Source organism: Nansenia antarctica, assembly GCF_963989245.1.
Source record: "Nansenia antarctica genome assembly, chromosome: 20".
NCBI lineage: Eukaryota > Metazoa > Chordata > Actinopteri > Argentiniformes > Microstomatidae > Nansenia > Nansenia antarctica.
Window position 1 is genome coordinate 13,849,806 of NC_137693.1, and position 21,003 is coordinate 13,870,808.

At 46.7% G+C, this 21,003-nt stretch overlaps 1 protein-coding gene across 1 annotated transcript in view; it reads right to left on the reverse strand.

The window, feature by feature from the left end:
* The window catches only part of auts2a (activator of transcription and developmental regulator AUTS2 a), a gene marked incomplete at both ends in the record, with an annotated part of 391,514 nt that overhangs the window by 91,402 nt on the left and 279,109 nt on the right, over window positions 1-21,003 (reverse strand). The gene's annotated exons all lie outside the window — the stretch shown is intronic.

Sequence of the window (21,003 nt, forward strand, 5' to 3'; positions counted from 1 at the left end):
CTTCGGAGAGTGCAAGTAGCTGGTTGTCTTGGGGGGGCTCGGCTTTGGTGGCTGTTTGTTTGTTGTCCCGGTGGAAGCGAGCATAGAAGTGGTTTAGCTCGTCAGGTAGTAACGCGGTGCTACTATAACATGAAACAATGATCACATCCAACAGAGTGTGTATGAACAAGGCTGAACAGTCTAGGAGTCAAAATAGCCGTTAATATGCAGTTGTATGTTTTGTGAGTCACATATTATTTTCAATGCTATCTCCAAATTAACTAACTATGATTTTGCTGCGTCCCTAGGCAAACTGAACAAGTCCAACGGTGATGAAGGGTGAGTGTGTGTGTGTGTGTGTGTGTGTGTCTGTGTGTGTGTGTGTGTGTGTCTGTGTGTGTGTGTGTGTGTGTGTGTGTGTGTGTGTGTGTGTGTGTGTGTGGAGGTTTCTATGATCTTCCCATGGCAGTGGCTGGAGAGGAATGGATACAAAGCTTCTGCTGTCAAATACGATCTGGGGCTGAGACAGTGAGACAGTGAGACAGTGGGCTATGTTGATATCTGTGTGTGTGTGTGTGTGTGTGTGTGTGTGTGTGTGATCTGTTGATATGTTGATGTTGTTCACAACTCTGTGTCTGCCGTTCCAATGAACCATGGTGGAGATGAACCCAGATAAATATCCCTCTACCATATTAACCTACAAATGAGCTCTACGCCGTTCTCCAGACCTGCAGCTTTTTGAAGCTCACCCTTAAAGCCGTTTGTTTGTTTCTTCTTACAGTTTTCGCCACACCAGTACACCACCACCGCCATTTTCGCCCAGAGAACAGCCGCTCACTGGATATTTTCTATTTTTCCTGACCATTCTCTGTAGATTCCCTAGAGATGGTTGTGCGGGAAAATCCCAGTAGATCAGCACATTCTGAAATACCCAAAACAGCCTGTCTGGCACCAACAGCTATGCCACGTTCAAAGTCACTTAAATCACCTTTCTTTCCCATTCTGGTGCTTGGTTTGAACGTCCTGCAGATCGTCTTGACCATGTCTACATACCTAAATGCATTGATTTGCTGCCACGATTGGCTGATTAGATATTTGCGTTAACAAGCAGTTGAAAAGGTGTAGCTAATGACAGGGGTGCAAACTGCTGATGGCCCAAAAAGGTGACACATTTTTTTGCGGCTAACCTTAGGGGGGGATAGCGCTAATGGTGTTAAATAGATACCGCTAGCACTAACGGTGGTCTAACAATGATGCACGTGGAAGTAGCGGCAGCCCTGACCTTAACACCTGCAGAATTACTTCGAAAACTGTTTACCATGAATGTGTTCTCGTAGGCCGAACACCCATCTCTGCAATCCAAGTTACATAACAGATATGCCTCAAACAAACATTGTTTGCATGACAATTTTTGCAGGGTTATTATGCTAAAGTTGAGAGATACTAACATTCACATTAACTAAATGGAAAGTCAAGAAGGCTCAGGTAGAATTCCCTTTTCAAGACCCTAGTCTTTCTCAAAGACAATTTGAATCTAACACACAAGGTATGACCTGGCAGGGGTATACCTGCCTGCATTTGCAAGGGTTTATTTGCAGTAGTAATGGGGACTGAGGTTATGATGATGTAGAATGAAGCTTGAAGTTGATGCAACCAGTATAAAATTATAAATTACTACCGTTGAGTATACTGTATATTTCACATGTCTCTTGATATAGCTTCTTTTACCAGGGGTGCAAACTGGTGATGGCCCAAAAAGGTGACCCTTTTTTTTTTTGTGGCTAACCTTAGGGGGGGATACCGCTAGCACTAATGGTGTTAAATAGATACCACTAGCACTAACGGTGGTCTAACAATGATGCATGTGTAAGTAGCGGCAGCCCAGACCTTAACACCTGCAGAATTACTTCGGAAACAGTTTACTGTGACTGTGTTCTCTATGCTGTCAGGAACTGTACCTAGCTCCCTGAAGCAAAAAGTTATTTCAACAGCAACAGAGTTCAGCAGACAGGGAGATTAGTTAGCTCGCACATCATGTGACTTGGATGAGACTTAGACCCCCCCCCCTCAAAATATTTTTAAATTATTTTTGCAGATCTACACAATTCAAATGGATGACATATTTTGAGATAAAAACGGCTAATTTAACGGTGACAAGTTTGCACCCCTGTAATGAAGTGGCCGGTGAGTGTACATTTCTCTAAGCAGTGTAGATATCCATAGAAACCATCAAGTTACATTACTGTAATTACTGTAGAGACTATAGAAGACTACTGAAGTGCTTACTTACCTATTCTCATCTCTAAATGCCCAGATAACTGAGGCTACCAGAGGATAACTGAGGCTACCAGAGGATAACTGAGGCTACCAGAGGATAACTGAGGCTACCAGAGGATAACTGAGGCTACCAGAGGATAACTGAGGCTACCGTGAAGAGGCTCAAATGTTTTACTGTGAAGAGGCTCAACTTTTTCAACCAAAGTTGTGTGGATTTCATTAGACCTATCGGCTTGCCTTCCCCTCCCTCTTCCTCCTCCTCTTCTTCTTCTTCCTAAATTTCGTTGTTTGGTACCTGTACTATAGCAATGACAATAAAGACCATTCATTCATTCATTCTTCTCTGTTCTCCATGCTGCACCCCCCCCCCCCCCCTCTACTGTGTTGGGGGGGGGGCAACACAGTAGAGGTCACCTGAGGTCTCTTTTATGCTCTGACACATGATTTGTTTTGCCAAATCAGTTTGAACACGTGAGAAGTGAGTGAGACCAATGAGGTAATTAGGGTGTGGCATTGTGAAGGCCAGAGTTTCCCAGGTGAACAAAGTGTGCTAAATGATATGATTTGTAGACTTTAGCAAACATGTGATTTAGAGTTTCTATTTGAGTGAATACAATTGAATTGTGCTTAGAGTTTAGCAGTCTGGAGTCTTGTTGTTGATACATGAGCTTCAAGTTTTCAGACTTGTGTTACATTTTCTGTGTGTTTACGATGGAGAAAAAACTGTAAGCTAATTTAAGGCTCTCTTCATCTCTTTGGAGGAGGATTCTAGAGCTGTGCTAAGGCCCGTGTGTTTGTGAGGAGTACAATAATGCTGCTTTGTGGAGCCAAAACACACAGACATTCTGCCTGCTCTGCTACACCGCCTCCCGCTGCCAACATTCACTTCACTGCAGAACTAAGAGGGAACTATTGGAGAACAACACTATGTACACTATGTAGATTATACTTGGATATACACCAATTCAACTTTAAGTTTGATACAGAATTATGTAAACCATTCTGAAACCACTACCATTGCTACCATGGATACAAAATCTCCTAAAAAGAACATTACTTTTGGCATTTGTTTATAGCTAATAGGTAGCCAGGCAAAGCCCAGACCCTAGCACTACACCTCGGGTGCCAGCAGTGGCAGCATCAACAGCAGACTATGGGGCTCTTCTCTCTCCAGATAGTGGCATCATCATTTCCACCTCGCTACTACGCATCCCATGGCAGACAGGCATCAGTGGAGTTCAGCCGCGAGCGATGCTGCGATAGAGAGGGACTGCAGCTGGGGGCTGCAGATAGCACATTCTGTCAGATAGCGTCAGGAGGCTGCCTGCATAATGAAGTGAGAAGAACAGGGGAGGAAAAAAGGAAAAAGGGGGACCACTTTCATTTGTTATCACTACAGCCAATATCACCACCACAGCAGCCGCCGCCGCTTTGGCTTAGGAGCAGGAGGAGATGTATCATGTAGTAGTAGCCCGACTAATGGGCAACCCAATAGTCTCTGTGTGTGTGTGTATATATATACTGTATGTGTATGCATAGAAGTGTGACAATCTCTGAGAATGTGTGACACAAAGGAGACTCCAGCTTAGCCATTGTATCTACCGTATCTTTATGTGATTACTGTAAAAAAATAAAATACATGTCTACCTAAAAATGTCTACCTAAAAATCAACCTAATGACAAATGTCTGTGTACTAAAAACAAAGAGGTAAAGCCAAATCTCCATTAGACACTGGTCTGATTTATAACAGCACTCGGTCCTGTGGCTAGCTGATAGCATCTGAGCGCTCCTCTGTTGCTTACGCTGTTTTCCTGGAGAGCCACGACATTTGTCATCATTCAACTCCCCTTGATCAATGCCTTCTTTATCATGATATGTTTCTAAAGTGACTTATGACCCCCCGCCTCTCCCCCAACACCCAACCATTTCATTAGAGCGGTATTAGGATTGATGGGGCTCTGCTGAGGGAGATTAATCAATTGGAGACACCCTCCAAAACGCGCCTGGAGCCTCCAACAGAGCCTTCGCACGGGGAGGATCGAGGGGCAGGGAGCTGGAACAGCCACATCATTGGTCGCTTTCAGGGGGACCACAAGTCATTTTGCCTTCAGGGTTTTATGATCAAAAGAGCATTCTCTCTCCTCGCTTCACCCTCCTCCTCCTCCCACCACCCCACCTCCACCTCCACCACCGCCACCACCACCTTCTTCTCCTTCTTTCATCCCCACCGCCTTTCCGTACTTCCATGATTTACAGCTAGGACTCACACGCTTCCTGGGAATTGATTTCCCGGGGACTGGAACTCGCGCCAATCCTTTCTGTGGGGGCCATAACGATCAGGCTGCGGATCATTAGTCTGGACCACTGTTTTCTACTGCTCCGCCGGCTGGGTGCCATACATCTTCTGCCCCGCGGCACAGCCCCTTTAAATCGCCTGCCCCCCGCCCCGCGCCCCCACTCCCCCAAGCCACAGCTCATGATCCTCATCCATCTTCCCAGTGACTCCGCCACTGCGTTTATTTAAGGGCCAGAGCCACGCTGGAGCAGCAGCCTAGTGGTGCATGTTTAAGGGCTGTTCAGGACCCTCCCCCATACTGTCCCTTACAACCCCCACCCACCCCGCCCAGTGAACTTCACCAGGAGAGACACAGTGATGACATGGACATTGTGTTACTCGTAGAGGAAACAGGTAATACAGCCCCAAAATGGCTGTGGGACGGAGAGGCACAATTCCCAGACGACTGCTTATCACGTGCGGTGCTGACGGGGGTGACGTGGGTTGGAGAGCGGAGATGGCGCTTTGTCATGGCGGGGGAGCTTGTCATTGGCTCTGACACCCCCCTCATCCCCCTGTGGAACAATGTGTTCTGATTTGTAGCTTGGCGCTCCTAGACAATGTGCTGAATCGAGGGTCTGATTGAGCTTCCTAGGGTGTTTGGAATGGCCATCGCCGCTCTTTCCTCTCCTCCTCAGCAACCTTTGTCTGTTTTTGTCTCTCTTTCACACACTATATAATCTCAAATTTGACGGAACAATGGGAACAGCTCTCAGGCTCTACTCCAATGGCACTCATTCAGCCATCCGGCTTTTAGGCCAATAATCACTTCAGCCATGATCTGCCACGTTCTAAACACTTCAGCGGAACATGTATTTCTGTAATAATAGAGCTGGATTGACAAAACAAAAGAGAGTGTCCTGGTATTAATCAACGCCCCCATGCCTTGAAGTTGAAGTCATCATTACTCACTCCTTTAGAAATAACAGTTTGGGAGACAGAAATCATCTCCAGCTGGTCTGGCGTTTTTCGGAGCCTTCATTCTGAGTACGGGCTCTCTCCTAGCGTCTCAGAGCAGCTTGATCTATCACACATTCATCAGGGGACGAAATCCAAAACTGCTCAAACAATCCATTTAACAATTTTAAGCGGCATAACTAAAACAAACAACAGTGTAGTAGAACAACGTTGTGCTTAGCCGCTCTGGGCTCTGGGCGAGGACTTGGCTTGGCAGTAGAAGCTACCAGAACAGGGCCCAGGCTCCTGGCAGCGCCCACTGGCAGCCGTGATTTACAACAGCGTTTAAGTGAATCTAATAAGGACAGCAAATGCTTCCCGTCGCTTGGGCACGGCTCGCGCCTGGGCTCTAATTATTCACATATTTTGGCAAAAGGCAGCCTCCACTCCTCTCCAGAAGAGAATAACGAGACACGGAGCTCTTAATCACAGCAGATCAGTTCAAATAAATGAAAAGAGAATCAAAGGCGCGCTTCGCCGAGGCGCTCCCTCTGTCCAAATGAGCAGACTATGGGCCAGATATCTGAGATGGAGATTTACCCCTGAGAGAGAGAGAGAGAGAGAGAGAGAGAGAGAGAGAGAGAGAGAGAGAGAGAGAGAGAGAGAGAGAGAGAGGAGAGAAAAACAGAGAGCGAGAAAGCGAAAAACAGAGAGAGAAAGAGAGAGAGAGAGAGAAACAGAGAAAGCGAAACACAGAGAGAGAAAGAGAGAGAGAGAGAGAGAGAGAGAGAGAGAGAGAGAGAGAGAAAAAAAACATAGAGAGAGAGAGAGAGAGAGAGAGAGAGAGAGAGAGAGAGAGAGAGAGAGAGAGAGAAAAGAGACAGAGAGAGAAGTTGGTGTCAGACTGGCACACTGGAAATTTGCTATGGATGGGAAGAGAGATGGCGGCAGCTTGTGTATAGTTATTCACACACACACACACACACACACACACACACACACACACACACACACACACACACACACACACACACACACACACACACTTTCTGGCAAAACAAAACTTTATGTAAATGAAGCCACACAATCCCCACCGCATTTTAATTAAGTACTCTTCTACGCTCCTTTTCCACTGACACCTCTGAGGTTTGGAGGATTCCAGGCAGAGGAATACGGTAGCTCCAGCACCTCATCCAAAAACTCAATAATTCACAACACTTTTGTTGCCAATTTCGACTCTGCCAATCCGAAACCGTTTCGCACAGTCTCGGCTTTCTGGGACAACGCTTTAACAAACGATGCTGTCACTTAACAAGACGGAGAAACATTCTGTTAAAAAAAAAAATCTCTCCCTCTCCCTCCAAGAATCTTGATGTGGAGAGAAGAAGGCAGGATCACAGCTTGCCTGGGGGAAGCCTGACACGAGACAGGCTGCTGCTGACATGATGAGCCTCCAGACTGTCGGCGAAATCTTGTGATGTCACTTCCCCCCTCGACAGCTTTGACACCCGGTGCGGGGAGGAGGAGGCGACAAAGGAGGAGGTGGGGGGGGGGGGGGGGGGGGGGGGGGAGTGACGAGGAGGAGAAACACTAGTGTTGCACGCCGACTGCGCGGATCTTCTGTTTTCTTTAATGTTCTCTCTTTTCTCAGCGGTCGAAGCTGTCAGCGGTAATCACGCTTGTAGTGAAGAGCTGCAGAGATGATAAGCCCCAGCCTGTCAGCGCCACATCCACCATGGCAGACATATGCTGCTCCCTCTCTCTCATACTCTCTCTCTCTTTATCCCCCCTTCTCTCTCACTGCATGATGGCGCGTTCCCCAGAGGGAGGCAGGGAGAGGAGGGATGGAAAGCGAAGGAGAGATGTGTCACCCTTACGGTCGTGTGAGGAAGGAGCATAAACACTCCTTCCTCCTCTGTCCGTTAGGCGAGTAGAGGAAACGGTGACCTCCAGGTCTGGACGACCACCACCACTCTCAACAGCAGGAGGGTCACCTCCAGGACCGGCCTTAAGAAGACGCTCACCAAAAAGTTTCAACAAAACTATATTGATATAACCCCTTGATTTCTGCTTTTAGAATAAGTGATGATATCCAGGACCGATATTGAAAGAAATGATATTCCAGCATTGATTCATCTCTCGATCTTTAGGTGTGTTAATATTGCTATTATTATTATGGCAATAGTAGGAGTGTGGCTGTATATAATATCCCTGAAAATAAACCACACACACACACACACACACACACAATATGTTGCGGTCGTCTCACCTTCCAACAGCTGCCACACTCAAACAAATAAATAATAAAATGAGCAGACAAAAGACGCGCGTTTGGTTACCAATTATCCTCTCTGAGCATTAAAGTGGTCTGAATTGTTTACCGTTAACAGACCTACCGGTAATTGAATAATAATGCCGGGACACACCTGTTCCCTATGTATCTGAGCTCTCTGCCTGGAATAAACGAGGTGTTCTTTCCTCCTGCACCAGAGCAGAGAGGCTTGTCTTAGCAGTGGCCATTAAAATAATGTGCCCTGACCTGCGCCGGGGTTAACCAGCTAATGTCCTCACTGCTGCTCCTCTCAGACCATGAATAATGCAGATCAGGTTCCTAAACAAGCACACAAATGAATCTATAAATCACCCCGGCGAGGGCTATCTTATTAGCCTCATTCCCTCTCTCTCTCTCTCTCTCTCTCTCTCTCTCTCTCTCTCTCTCTCTCTCTCTCTCTCTCTCTCTCTCTCTCTCTCTCTCTCTCTCTCTCTCTCTCTCTCTCTCTCTCTCTCTCTCTCTCTCTCTCTCTCTCTCTCTGATTCATCCTTGCCAGGTTAATGGCGGGGGAGCTACCTTATATAAACAAGGATTTGAATGCAGTTGGTTCTGTTGGTTCAATACCAGGCTCTGGAATAAAACAGGGTGATACTGACGTTGGTTGGTGTGGCCATTTCCATACAGTATATTATTTACTCTTACAGAAAATATATTGTAAGCCATGTTTATAATATCGACAGCCTAATGTTTCACATGTTTAAGTAATTTTCTCAGCTAACATTAGATGTTGGTGCAAGTTATAGTTGACTGTTATAGTATTTTATTCTGTCATAACTTAAAATTGTCTGTTACCACGCTAATGCGCATGGTTACTTTAATCTTCCTGGAATCATCCCATAATAAGCAAATCATGACCATTGCATGTGGCAGAGAGAAAATGAAATAGAAAACAAGGATTTTTAGTCAATTAGAGATAATCAGAAGTATGAAATAAACCACTGCTGTTTACTTCCCAGATGCTGCTAATAAAGAACGGAGGAAAGAAAACGACAACAACAGATAAGTGAGGAAAGTGTAGAACAGCCTATAGAGGAATAAATGGCAATAAATGGCCCAGCCTTCGGGGTAGGAGGGGCGGGGGGGGTGAGAGTCTAGAAGTGTTAACCCCCCCTGTTCGTTTCCCCCAGCATAAGCTTTCACAGATTTATCCTTTAACAACTCTCTTTGCACCTTCTATGGGTCTCAGGGGTCCAGTCCTATCCTCTAACCCCCCCTAACCCCCCCAGATATTGGCAAGCTCATCCTCATCAAGGCTAGTCACAGCCTGAGACGGGGAGTGGCACATTTGTGTGTGTGTGTGTGAGTGTGTGTGTGTGTGTGTGTGTGGTGGGGGGACAGGGACGTGCACACACTTGCACAAAGACGTCAACCCCCGTTCATTTGTCAAATCTAGCATGCACTATTCCATACTCCATCAAACAAAGCCGCTGCTAGCAAGCAAAGTCATTTCCCTCTCTCCCAATTACAAATGAGTCCATTAGTGTGTCTGCAGTGAGCCCTCCGCTGCCTCCCAGTAATGGCTTGTGAGATTTCCATCATAATCGTAATGGCTCCCAGAGCAGCCATGAGTGCAGATGGAAGGTCGCTCATAGGTAATGAGCTATCTCACCACCAAAGGGCACATCTTCCGCTTTGTTATTTAGAACTGAGTGTGTGTGTGTGTGTGTGTGTGTGTGTGTGTGTGTGTGTGTGTGTGTGTGTGGGTGTGGGTGTGTGTATGTGGGTGTGTGTGTGTGTGTGTGTGTGTGGTGTGTGTGTGTATGTGTGGGTGTGTGTGTGTGTGTGTGTGTGTGTGTGTGTGTGTGTGTGTGTGTGTGTGTAGTTACCATGGTGACATGTCTGGTGGGTGTATCATGGTGACATGTCTGGTGTGTGTGTGTGTGTGTGTGTGTGTGTGTGTGTGTGTGTGTGTGGGTGTGTGTGTATGTGTGGGTGTGTGTGTGTGTGTGGGTGTGTGTGTATGTGGGTGTGTGTGTGTGTGTGTGGGTGTGTGTGTATGTGTGGGTGTGTGTGTGTGTGTGTGTGTGTGTGTGTGAGCAATGGGTAATAAGTAAGGGAGGAGGGCAGAGAAGAAACAGTATCAAATGAGGTAGGAGCAGTGTGCATAATAGACCTCATCTTGAAATGTCTGAGTTGGAATCTCACACAGTAAATCACATAACAACACACATTCATGCAGGCGAACTAAAATACCACCCTGTATGTGTCTGTTCACTAACATTCTTTGTTTTCCCCCCCATTGCATGGCATTCCAAAAAGAGAAAAATCATTAACGATGGTGCTGCCAGCATGAATCACCTCCACTTGCCATTCCAAACACATAATATCCCTCTCCCTAGCCCCACAACAGAAGGAGGGGGAGAGAGAGAGAGAGAGAGAGAGAGAGAGAGAGAGAGAGAGAGAGAGAGAGAGAGAGAGAGAGAGAGAGAATCTGCATCTTCTACCAATTATTTTGTGGGTTTTCATAACAATCTCAGAAGATATACTGCACTAGCTGCATGGCCACAGGGCAACTGTGACTGTGTCCAATCTAAGCTGACATACCCTTCACTTTCCCCATGTTTAATTGACCAGCGAGCAATGTGCTGTTGTGAGACGAGTCATATCAACCAGGTATAATTACATTTTCGCGCACGGTTCTGATTTAGTAAATACCTATATATATATATATATATATATCTCAGTATTTAGGGTTAGGGTATGTCTGCCTGAAGATACAGGAGCAAATAAAGGAACATTCTCAAAAGCAGTGTGCAGGAAAGCAGACAGCAAGCTAGAGGTTTTTATTTGCCCTTTTAGGAGAAAACAAACGAGTCCTAATTAGGAGTTTAAATTAAGTTTAATTAAACTATTACATAGTTTAATGCTCTACACACCCTACACACATAGTTTAATGCTCTACACACCCTACACACATAGGTTGATGCTCTTAAATTGGAGAGTTGGAGGAGGCAAAAAACCCTTTTATTTCTTAGATTTGTTTTCATGTGTTTCAATAACATCTGACTGGCCATGCTGCATACTGTATGTTATTAAGATACAGTATGTTTCTACCATCTGATATAGAGTATACTACCCTCCAAAGCTGAAGCTTTTAGTCCCAGACTTTACAGCAAATCTATTTCTCCAGAATGGTCCTTGAAGACCCATTGCCATAAAACACATATTGAATTATTAAACATGGTACGCTTGATCAATGGGCGCATTTCTGGGATGCGCACTCCCCCAAACGCAAATTAAAGCCCTCACCCAGTGAACTGAATGAAAAGAAAAATCCAAAAAGCATTTTACATGTTGGCTGCTATTAGGTTACTATAACAACTACCTAAGGAGATAGAACAGAGCAATGTAAATGCGGGTCAGGCGCTGTACAACCCCATAGTGAGGTCCAATTCCCTCCCAATCGAGTGGTGATTCTCTCTACTTTAATGGGAAATCATTTGGAGGTAAAATGGCAACAGTGTGATTAATTCCTTATTATATAGCTTTTTAAGGAACTGTCACCCAAGCTCATGAATTCATTCATCTCCATAAGCTTCCTCTGAAGCACTTGGTGTAATCTGAGTGAGACCTCTTATCACTTCATTTACACTAGCAAGGGATCATCAATTTCTGTCCAGTATCCAGGGCAGAGGGAATTAGGGCTAAGATGCTTAGACACGTCTACGGAGAGAAGCCATGACAGGAAACTGATAAGACACAAAGGCACCCGCGCAGGTGATGCATTAGCAACCTTTAGTCCAAATGTTCGCTACAGCAAATAGACTTTGCGTTATGGCTTACATTCAGTACACCCGTGATGGCGATTGCGAGGCAATTTTCAATCACAATTCATCGAGGCATTGAGCCACTGTGGCCCAGGAGCAAAGCTCACTTAAAAGCAGTTAGCTAGCGCCTAGCTCGACGCAGTGGCCTCATAAAGCCAGACAATGGTCGGCTTAATAAGATCCAAAATGGATCCCGGGAGGGAGGAGAGCCCCATCAAGCTGGGGAATTCCATTTAATTTCCCTGGGGCTGTCTGTCTTGTACACATAATTAGAGCCCAACATGCAACGCTGGCGTGTTTTGCCAATAAATCCCCCAGGAGCAATCAGGACAGGGGTTGGACATGCTTCTCTGACCTGACCCGATCGCGACAAGCAAAGCCACCTAATTACGTGTCTCTAATAAGCGCTGGTGGGGACAGCAGGGGAACAGGCCCGGGTGGCCGGGGGTCCACCGGTCCACAGAGCCCCACCATAAGTCGTTAGGATCATTTGTGGCTGCCTCCGTGCATGCTGGGACGCCATTGTTCTGACAGGCCCCGGTTGTGAGATCCCTTCGTTTTCGATTCTAACCCTGAGGTGACCTATCGGCTCCCAGGGGGTTAGGGGTACTGCCTCCTATGGCAGCCATTACCCACCTCAACCATATGTCATAGCCTATATAACACAGAACGGAAACCAGTGAACGGTGGAATAATGGCTTTTCAAAGATTATGTCTGCGTTGAATCTTTTAGTTTCCCTTGACTTTGTATTCGACGCTCCTTTATTATTCTATGCAATAGAACGCGCCACGATGCATAGTCCATGCAATTCTGTGACAATAACAAAACACTCTTTAACTGGCTAACCTTCAACACCCATACACGGCTTACAGGCAGGGCCATAGAAAGGCTGCCTCCACTACAGGGATAGAGCCATTCTGTGTAGGTGAGGAGAGGTTGAGAGACGGAGAAAGAAGGCAGTCAATTCTAAAGTGAGTGCCTGCAGAAATCATTGGCTTGACAAAAGGCCAACGAGGGGGCAGAGGTTTGTGTGTGAGTGACTGGCCGGGCGCTGTGGGGGCCTTGACTGACATCCGCCCCGCGCACAGAGAAAGTTTAACCTTGGCATGTGTGAAAAATCACTGTCAGCGGGGATCGAGAGAGAGAGAGAGAGAGAGAGAGAGAGAGAGAGAGAGAGAGAGAGAGAGAGAGAGAGAGAGAGAGAGAGAGAGAGAGAGAGAACAGGAGATGGGCACTAGGAAAGACTCCTGCATAACAACAATCGGTTTTTTTTTCCATAAAGAGCCTGTTTCCAGAGACTGTGGTTTGAACCCAAGGTCTGAGAACATGCATTATTAAAGGCTGATAACTGACAAGGCTCTCTCATACATATATATGAGCCCAGACACCTGAGAAGGGCAATGCTCAGTCTTGATCGGCCATAAATTCATCAGCCTGCCTGACATGGCATGGAAGGTTCTAGACCCCAAACAGATTCCTCTGCACCTTCGCTGCACCTTGTCTTTACAATGTCATTACACCTGGCCAACGCCTCTCTGTGGTGGCGCAATGTCATTACACCTGGCCAACGCCTCTCTGTGGTGGCGAGTCTACAAAGCATCTCCCTCATGAGTTATGTCAATAAAAAACATGACTGTTGTTGTTTGGGTTTGAAATAATGTTGTTTAGCATATGCTTCATTAGTGGAGAGCAGACTCTAATTGCAGCAGCATGGTAAGATAATACATTCCATATGGCCAGAGCACAGGATATACATTTGACTCTTACTACATATGAGTTCTTTCTTCGGATTTGGTTTTGTTTCCATAGCAATGGTTCTCTGTGTGTAGCGGATCTGATAAAAGATGTAATATACAGAGAAAGAGGGGGGTAGTTTTCTTTTCCAGGTCAGAAGATATGGAAATGGCTTTTCTTTTCCACAGGAGGGTATATCTCATTCAAACAGTATATTTATGTATTTTGTTGCTGATTGAATTATTTTCCATCGCCTGTGTTCTCCCCTTGTGTTGGGAATTGAAACGTTCCGCCGAAACATTATTCACCGTAGAGTGTTTTCCCTTCATTCGATTCCAAGGACGTGGCAACCTTGTCCTATTGAAACATGTGCATTATTACCTTTTATTGTCGGGTAGGAATGAACGGTGAGGTCGAGGACTCTAGAGGAAACGCAGGGGCGTGGATAATATCACACCGACATCCTGATGTTTTCTAGCAAAAGAAACATATCCAATGCGTTTTTCGAGGTGTTTCGAATAACCATGTATTCAATATGCCATTCCGTCAGAGAGAGGAGCATATAGACTGGGTGATTGCTGAGGAAAGCTGACGAGTCAGCTGGGGGATATTGCAAAAAATCACTATCAACAACAACAACAGCGGGAAAAAAAACATCTCCCATGACAATCTTTCTCTCTCCCTTTTCAACCAGCATGTCTGCATGTGAAATCTACTGACACAAATAGGCCTCTGCTACACCAGGGGCATAAATGTAGGGTTGGTATGCTGCAGGAGTAAATGGAGTGGTACTGGCCGGGAGGGAGGAGACGCTAATGGCTACTGGCTCATCATCTCTCCTGACGAGGCTGACAGAGAACAGATACTGACACACATAGCAGAGTGGGCAGGGACAGGGGGATGAGCTGCTGAGAGAGAGAGAGAGAGAGAGAGAGAGAGAGAGAGAGAGAGAGAGAGAGAGAGAGAGAGAGAGAAAGAGAGAGAGAAAGAGAGATTTTCCTGTTGAGGCAGGGGACTGGGAGGACTGGGGAGACTGGGGGGTCTGATGGACTGGGGGGGAGTGGAGAGCAGGCTCTCAGGGTAGCAAAATGGATCACTGTGGAAAGGAGGATGGAGTATTGAGTCAGGATGCGGGTGGGGGGTCACTGCCCACGGGGAAAGCCGCTGCCACTCAGCTACCACAACAGAGACAATGGCTCGAGGTTCAAAACAACGAGCACAGCGGGACACAGATCTGTACAGAGTCGTTCAAACATATCTACGGATGACTGACTACACAGTTCAAGGAAATACAAACACCCTTAGATGAAGGCGTTTTGTATTGTTGACACGGTGACATCACTGACAACCTGGTATGAACTGTAACCATTCTAGATATACAACAATAACGTAATAACAATGGGACATTTGGTGTCATCCACTCGTTCTCTTCCTCAGAAGAAAAAAAAGGCCACGTTTGTCTGTCATTTACGCTGTTTTTTTTAATTGAAGTACGGTCGTGTCAGTCGGAGGAGTGAAAGCGTCTCTCTCCTGTGAGATTACTGACCTTCTCTCTCATGGCCTGGTGCTCTGCCGTGTCATTATGTACAGCTAGGAGGAGGAGAGGGGAGGGGAGGAGGTTAGGGGAGAGGAGGGGGCTAACAGGGGGGGTTAGAGGGGAGCATGCTAGAGAGCATAGTGACCTGGCCATCCATCAGCCAGTGTCCATCCCCCCTCCCCCCCCCCCCCCCCCCGGTGCCCCCCACCAGTCACTGTAGCTCTCTGCCAGGCCCGGGACCTCCACATTAATTTCTCATCTGTGCTGCACTAATGAGCTCCGCCTGCTCTCCCACCTCTGGGACCCCACTGATTACCAGACAGGGGGGGTGACCATTTGTCAATGGCACAAGGTGCCATTTGCAACGCCGACCTTGGTTGGAAGGAGGGAGGAAAAAAGAGAAAAAAACAGAAGCGCCACAGCGACAAATTGTTGTGCCTTCGCCGTTTTCATTCCCCTCCACGTCTGAGGACGATTCTGTCTGAATGTGAAGGAAGGAAGGACGGAAGGAGGGAGGGAGAGAGAGAGAGAGAGGGAGGGAGGCTGGCTGGGGCGCTCCTTCTGAATGTTCTCTATCTGTCAGGGCCGTTTTTCTGATTTACCATCTTAAGCGAAAGTTGTTTGGTGGGAAAATGTCAAGACACAATATTTGTTCTATTTCTCACAGCCACGGTAACGCATTTCTTAGGACCTTGTTATACTGTAGGAAATAAAAAGCTGCTCTCTCTCTCTCTCTCTCTCTCTGACTGTATGTGTGTGTTTGTGTGTGTGTGTGTGTGTGTGTGTGTGTGTGTAGGAGGTGGGCCGAGCAAGGCAGCCTACTGTGGTCAGCCATGGGCGAGTATGTGTGTGCCTGGGAGAGGAGGGAGAGGAGATTTGGCTCTTCTGGGATGGAGGGGACCGTGTAGGGCTGTGACACTGGCTAACCTTGGCAAGGGCTGCTGGGACTCCAGGGTATCCATCACTATGGCAGCCCAGAGCCCAGAGCCCCCCGTCCTCCCAGAGCCCCCCATCCTCCCAGAGCCCCCCGTCCCGGGGAAAAGCCACAGAAGTAGCCTGGGGAAGAAAAAAAGCTAGTAAAAATGTAATGCACTCCGCAGAGCGGTCATGTCATACTTGGTTATGGAAAATAATCCCAGATGCCTGCAGTGCTAAAATGGAGCTGTAATGTGCTCGCCTCCTAACCCGGGCTGACAGCGATGATGTACGACTACCATTACCGGAAAATATCACTTCAACTAACCCATGATCCAGCTCCGCTAAGGGTCATATTATCCATGAGGAACAAATTACTGTACACTCCCCCAAAGTAAATACAAATTGGGAGTGGGGGGTGGGTGGGTGGGGGGGGGGCCTATACGTTACCTATGACAACGCTCAGCAGAGTGACAAGGATGATAAAGTACATGACAAATCATTGGCTGACAGGGTACTCTACTGCAATCAGACTCAGCCTCGGCCTGGCGAGCACCCACTCAAGCCTGTAAACACGACTTCCTTCCTTTGGAGGGGGCAGAACACATCATCTTTTAACGCTGACAAGTCGCTCTCTCTCTCTCCTTTTTATGACTCATCCAGCTCCTCCGCGGTAGGGGGGGAGAGGAGATAAAAGGTTTTTATGTACAGCGCATCGGAGTGATTGAGAAACGCGACTCCTCTACCATAATTGCCTCAGGGCAAACACAGCAAAACAATAAAAAAAAAAGAGAAACAGCAAATATATTACCAGTTCAGATCTTTATTTTATGTCAAGGACAAACAGGTTCTCCCAGCTCCACTAAAGCATCCACTTAGAGCCCTTGCCTCCAATAAGAGCCAAGTACAGCAAATTACACTACTTTTCCATGCCAGGCCATTAATAAGACGCAAACCGTTTTCAAAATGGCATTTACTGCGTGTGGCTGCTGATAGATGGTGAATAAATACACACTTAGGAAAGGTGTGGTGTATGTAAGGAGGCTCTGGGGCGAGGGAGAGAAAAAAGCATTATAACAATACAGCAAGGACTCATCGTCTTCATGAAAGGCATAAGTAGACCTCTCTGTCGGCTGTAGGTCAGCTTCTAAAAAGCACTTGAGTACAACCAGATACGCTCACAAATAATTTGACTGGCAGTTTAAGATGCCACTTACCAGCAAAATCGTTTTAAGCATTATCTAGGACAGATTGGCTGCTCTTGACTATGTCACAAGGACCGAAAAGATGGAGTAAAGAACACATTATTTCCATAGTATTCACCCCCGTTTGAAATGGACTAGTTAGAAAATCATTTTGTGTGAGAAGCAACATTTGAAAGGTTAGACAGTGGGCGGTGGGATCTCAAACTTGAGGAACAAACTACCTGCGACACGCCGTGCCGTGTTCCAAACGACCCAGGGAGCACGATGGGATTGTTGTTGAATCACTGAAAGAGCGAGTCTGCATATATAAACATATGCACATTAGTGTTAAAGACTGCGACCGTTTCACATTCACTTTAGCCCCGCCAGCCCCATAAACGGTCTCAGATGGTGGGAAACCTGTTGGCGTTAACTGCGCCCATGAAAAGGGGAATGTTATTGGGTCTTGGCGGCCGGACATCAAAGGCACCTTAGGCCCTGGAACCCTTCCCTCCCCGCAGTCCTCCTGCCAGTAACCCTGCTGTAGTAATGAGGCTCAGGCTCTCTAAATGAACAGCCCAGTTCTACCTGTTAGCCCTAATAAAAACAACCACCTGATCCTGGGCTGGAGAGAGAGAGCTGGAGGGAGAGCGTAGAAACACAATCGCTGACTGTCTGCTTTTCAAGAACGGAACCGCGGGCCAAGCCACTTTATGGCAGAGGCCAGAATTTGGACGCCCGGGCTCGGGCCAAAGCTTTGAGATGAGTTTTGGCACCTGGACTGGGATTTCTCACTCAGGAGTCCCTGGAGCAGGCCCTGAGCCCAGACAGACCCGGCCCACGCTGCAATGATGAAACCAGGACGGGCCATGCCCGTTAAATGCATGCTGGGTAACACAAACAAGATGGGACCATCAAACACCTCGAGATACAAAGATAAGCCTACCACAGACATATATATCCCTTAGTAAGATCACACATACACATGCTTCGGGGCACCTCTCCCATTCTAGTAATCATGGCATTGAATGATGTCCTGTTACGGTGACAGTCGGATGTCCTAGTCTCTTTCATTGGCTCTGCTTGTCGCAGACTTTTAGGGAGCAGAAAGGGAATTGAGCTACTGTATCAAGAGTGATGATACCTTAGTAGTGATGCTAATGGCAGTGGAGATAAGGCTAACAATAGAAGGGAGGGGGGCTACGGAGGGGTGGGCTTCTGTGTGTCACCTAGCACGCCATTATCATGCCATGTTGGAGAGGTCTCATCCAACAGGTCACCTTGCACAGACCAGGGAGGGGAACATTCATGACTGTCCTCTGGAAACAGGCAGGATGAAAACACACACGCACGCACACACGCACGCACACACGCACGCACACACGCACACATGCACACGCACACGCACACATGCACACGCACACATGCACACGCACACACATGCAGACACGCACACACATGCAGACACGCACCCACACACACAAACAGTGAGAGGCGAATAACTAGCTCTTATCAGAGCCCTGCGGCTCCCATGGCCACGGCAGAGGCCCTCTACGCCAGGCAGAATGTGATTTCTCCCGGGAACACTTTTTCCATTTCCTGATTTTGAAGGAAACTAAATAAGCCACGTTTGTCCTCATCTGAATACATTTGACCCGTTAAAACGACTGCGCTCCCCGCCCCCCCCCGCCTCCCCCCTCCTCAGTGGTGTTCTAAAGTAGAACACATCCACAGAATGCAAATGATCCTGCTGGTGGGTGTGGAGAGACGCCTGGCAGGGACAGATAGAGACAGGGGTGAGTACAGGGTAACAGGGCTGAGCGGGAGGGAGCTCCAATTACTCCCTAACACCAAGGGGAGCGGGGGAGTCAGCCATCGTAGGCCCCGCTTTACTAATTCACTCCTCTGTTATTTTAACACACAATTAATCAATGACAGAAAGGTGCACGCGGCACTGTTCATCACCAGCGTAACGTTAGCCCGGGCGAATTAATACAATCACTGGGGGGATTACAGGCTACGATGCTCTCCTGAAACAAAAGGAATTGCCACGACGGCAGGAGTAATTTGAATCGACAGTACTGAGTAATGACTCAATTTACCAGACAGCCTAAACAAAACAACAGCCAGCCAAATAGTATTACTAAATCATTCCACTGTAGGAGGATTTCCAGTTAGAAGTGAACCGTTCTTGAGGACCAAGGTTGCTCAGAGGTTCTGTGTGTGGCAGCCATTGAGCAAACCTCAGACGGTTCAACATGAGCCTGGTTTAAAGATCCAGTATTCAACATTAACACTTCTAAAAACAGCCTAACTGGTTGGAATGACTATGTTTAAATGGTAGTGGTCAGGGAATGAGGTCCCTTGAAATAAATATTTAATTTACGAACACTGTTTTGGTCCCGCGAAAGTGGTGAGAGTTCTCTAATGCAGTGTTCTACCCAATACTGTATACAAACATGTTGTACTGTACATGTACTGTACACACATGTTGGTATGGCCTGGGGTGTTTAAGGAGAGTGTAGACCAGGGGTGTTTAAGAGTGTAGACCAGGGGTGTTTAAGGAGAGTGTAGACCAGGGGTGTTTAAGGAGAGTGTAGACCAGGGGTGTGTAAGGAGAGTGTAGACCAGGGGTGTTTAAGGAGAGTGTAGACCAGGGGTGTGTAAGAGTGTAGACCAGGGGTGTTTAAGAGTGTAGACCAGGGGTGTTTAAGAGTGTAGACCAGGGGTGTTTAAGGAGAGTGTAGACCAGGGGTGTGTAAGGAGAGTGTAGACCAGGGGTGTTTAAGAGTGTAGACCAGGGGTGTGTAAGGAGAGTGTAGACCAGGTGTGTTTAAGGAGAGTGTAGACCAGGGGTGTAAGGAGAGTGTAGACCAGGGTTTTTTAAGGAGAGTGTAGACCAGGGGTGTAAGGAGAGTGTAGACCAGGGGTGTAAGGAGAGTGTAGACCAGGGGTGTTTAAGGAGAGTGTAGACCAGGGGTGTGTAAGAGTGTAGCCAGGGGTGTTTAAGGAGAGTGTAGACCAGGGGTGTGTAAGGAGAGTGTAGCCAGGGGTGTGTAAGAGTGTAGACCAGGGGTGTTTAAGGGGAGTGGACTCACCGATTTTCACAATGTGCCCGCATATTTCATCATGTGAGAAACACAACAGCTAATGTTTGACACTGCAAGTCCATTTCTGGGATGTAGATCATTATTGGGGAGGATGTCGTTGTTTGGAAATTCTACATATTTTTTTCTGCGGTGGCCACAGGTGACACATTTATGACAAACTTCCAACCTGCTCCTTAAAGGCTGACTTTACCCTTTAAGGCTGAGTTTATCCTTTAAGGCTGAGTTTATACTGTACTGACTATTGAAAATAGGCCATATAGTATTATGCCGTTGTCTTATTGATTGATTGATTGATTGATTTTGATTGTTTGATTTATTTGGGTAAAAAGTACAGACAGTACATCCCAGAGGATAGCCTGTAAAAGCGTAACTGAAACACTTGTTTCCAACGTGGTCCTCGTTGGTAGACAAAACAACCAAGACAAGAACAAACAAAAAACACTGCACCAAGAAACATACAAAGAGCATACAATACACCAGAACATACAAGATACACGTTTTGACATTCTTTACAACAAAGGTGCTGCGTATCAGTGTGTAAGTGTGTATGAGTAACATAGTATTATGAATGACCAAATTACAGATAAACATGTTGGCTTCTCTAAGAGCAAATTCCTCATTTGGACTCCTATCCTCCTATCCCACTAGAGGATATGAGTGATAACCTACGGTGGTCAGTCCCGCAGCTTTAAGATATCATTGGTATCCTACAGAATGTCAGCACAATGCTTCTGTATGGAGAGTTGAATAAATATTGCATACACCAAAGCCCACACAGCCATAGCAGTTCCATTTAAATTTAATCTCAACCCTAAAACCCATAACAGTTCAATTTAGATTTTGCACATCATTAAGTCATTTATAATTAATGTGCAGCTAATTAAGGCTTTCTCACAGTTATTAACTAGATGTTTAATTCTAATTAAATAGAAAT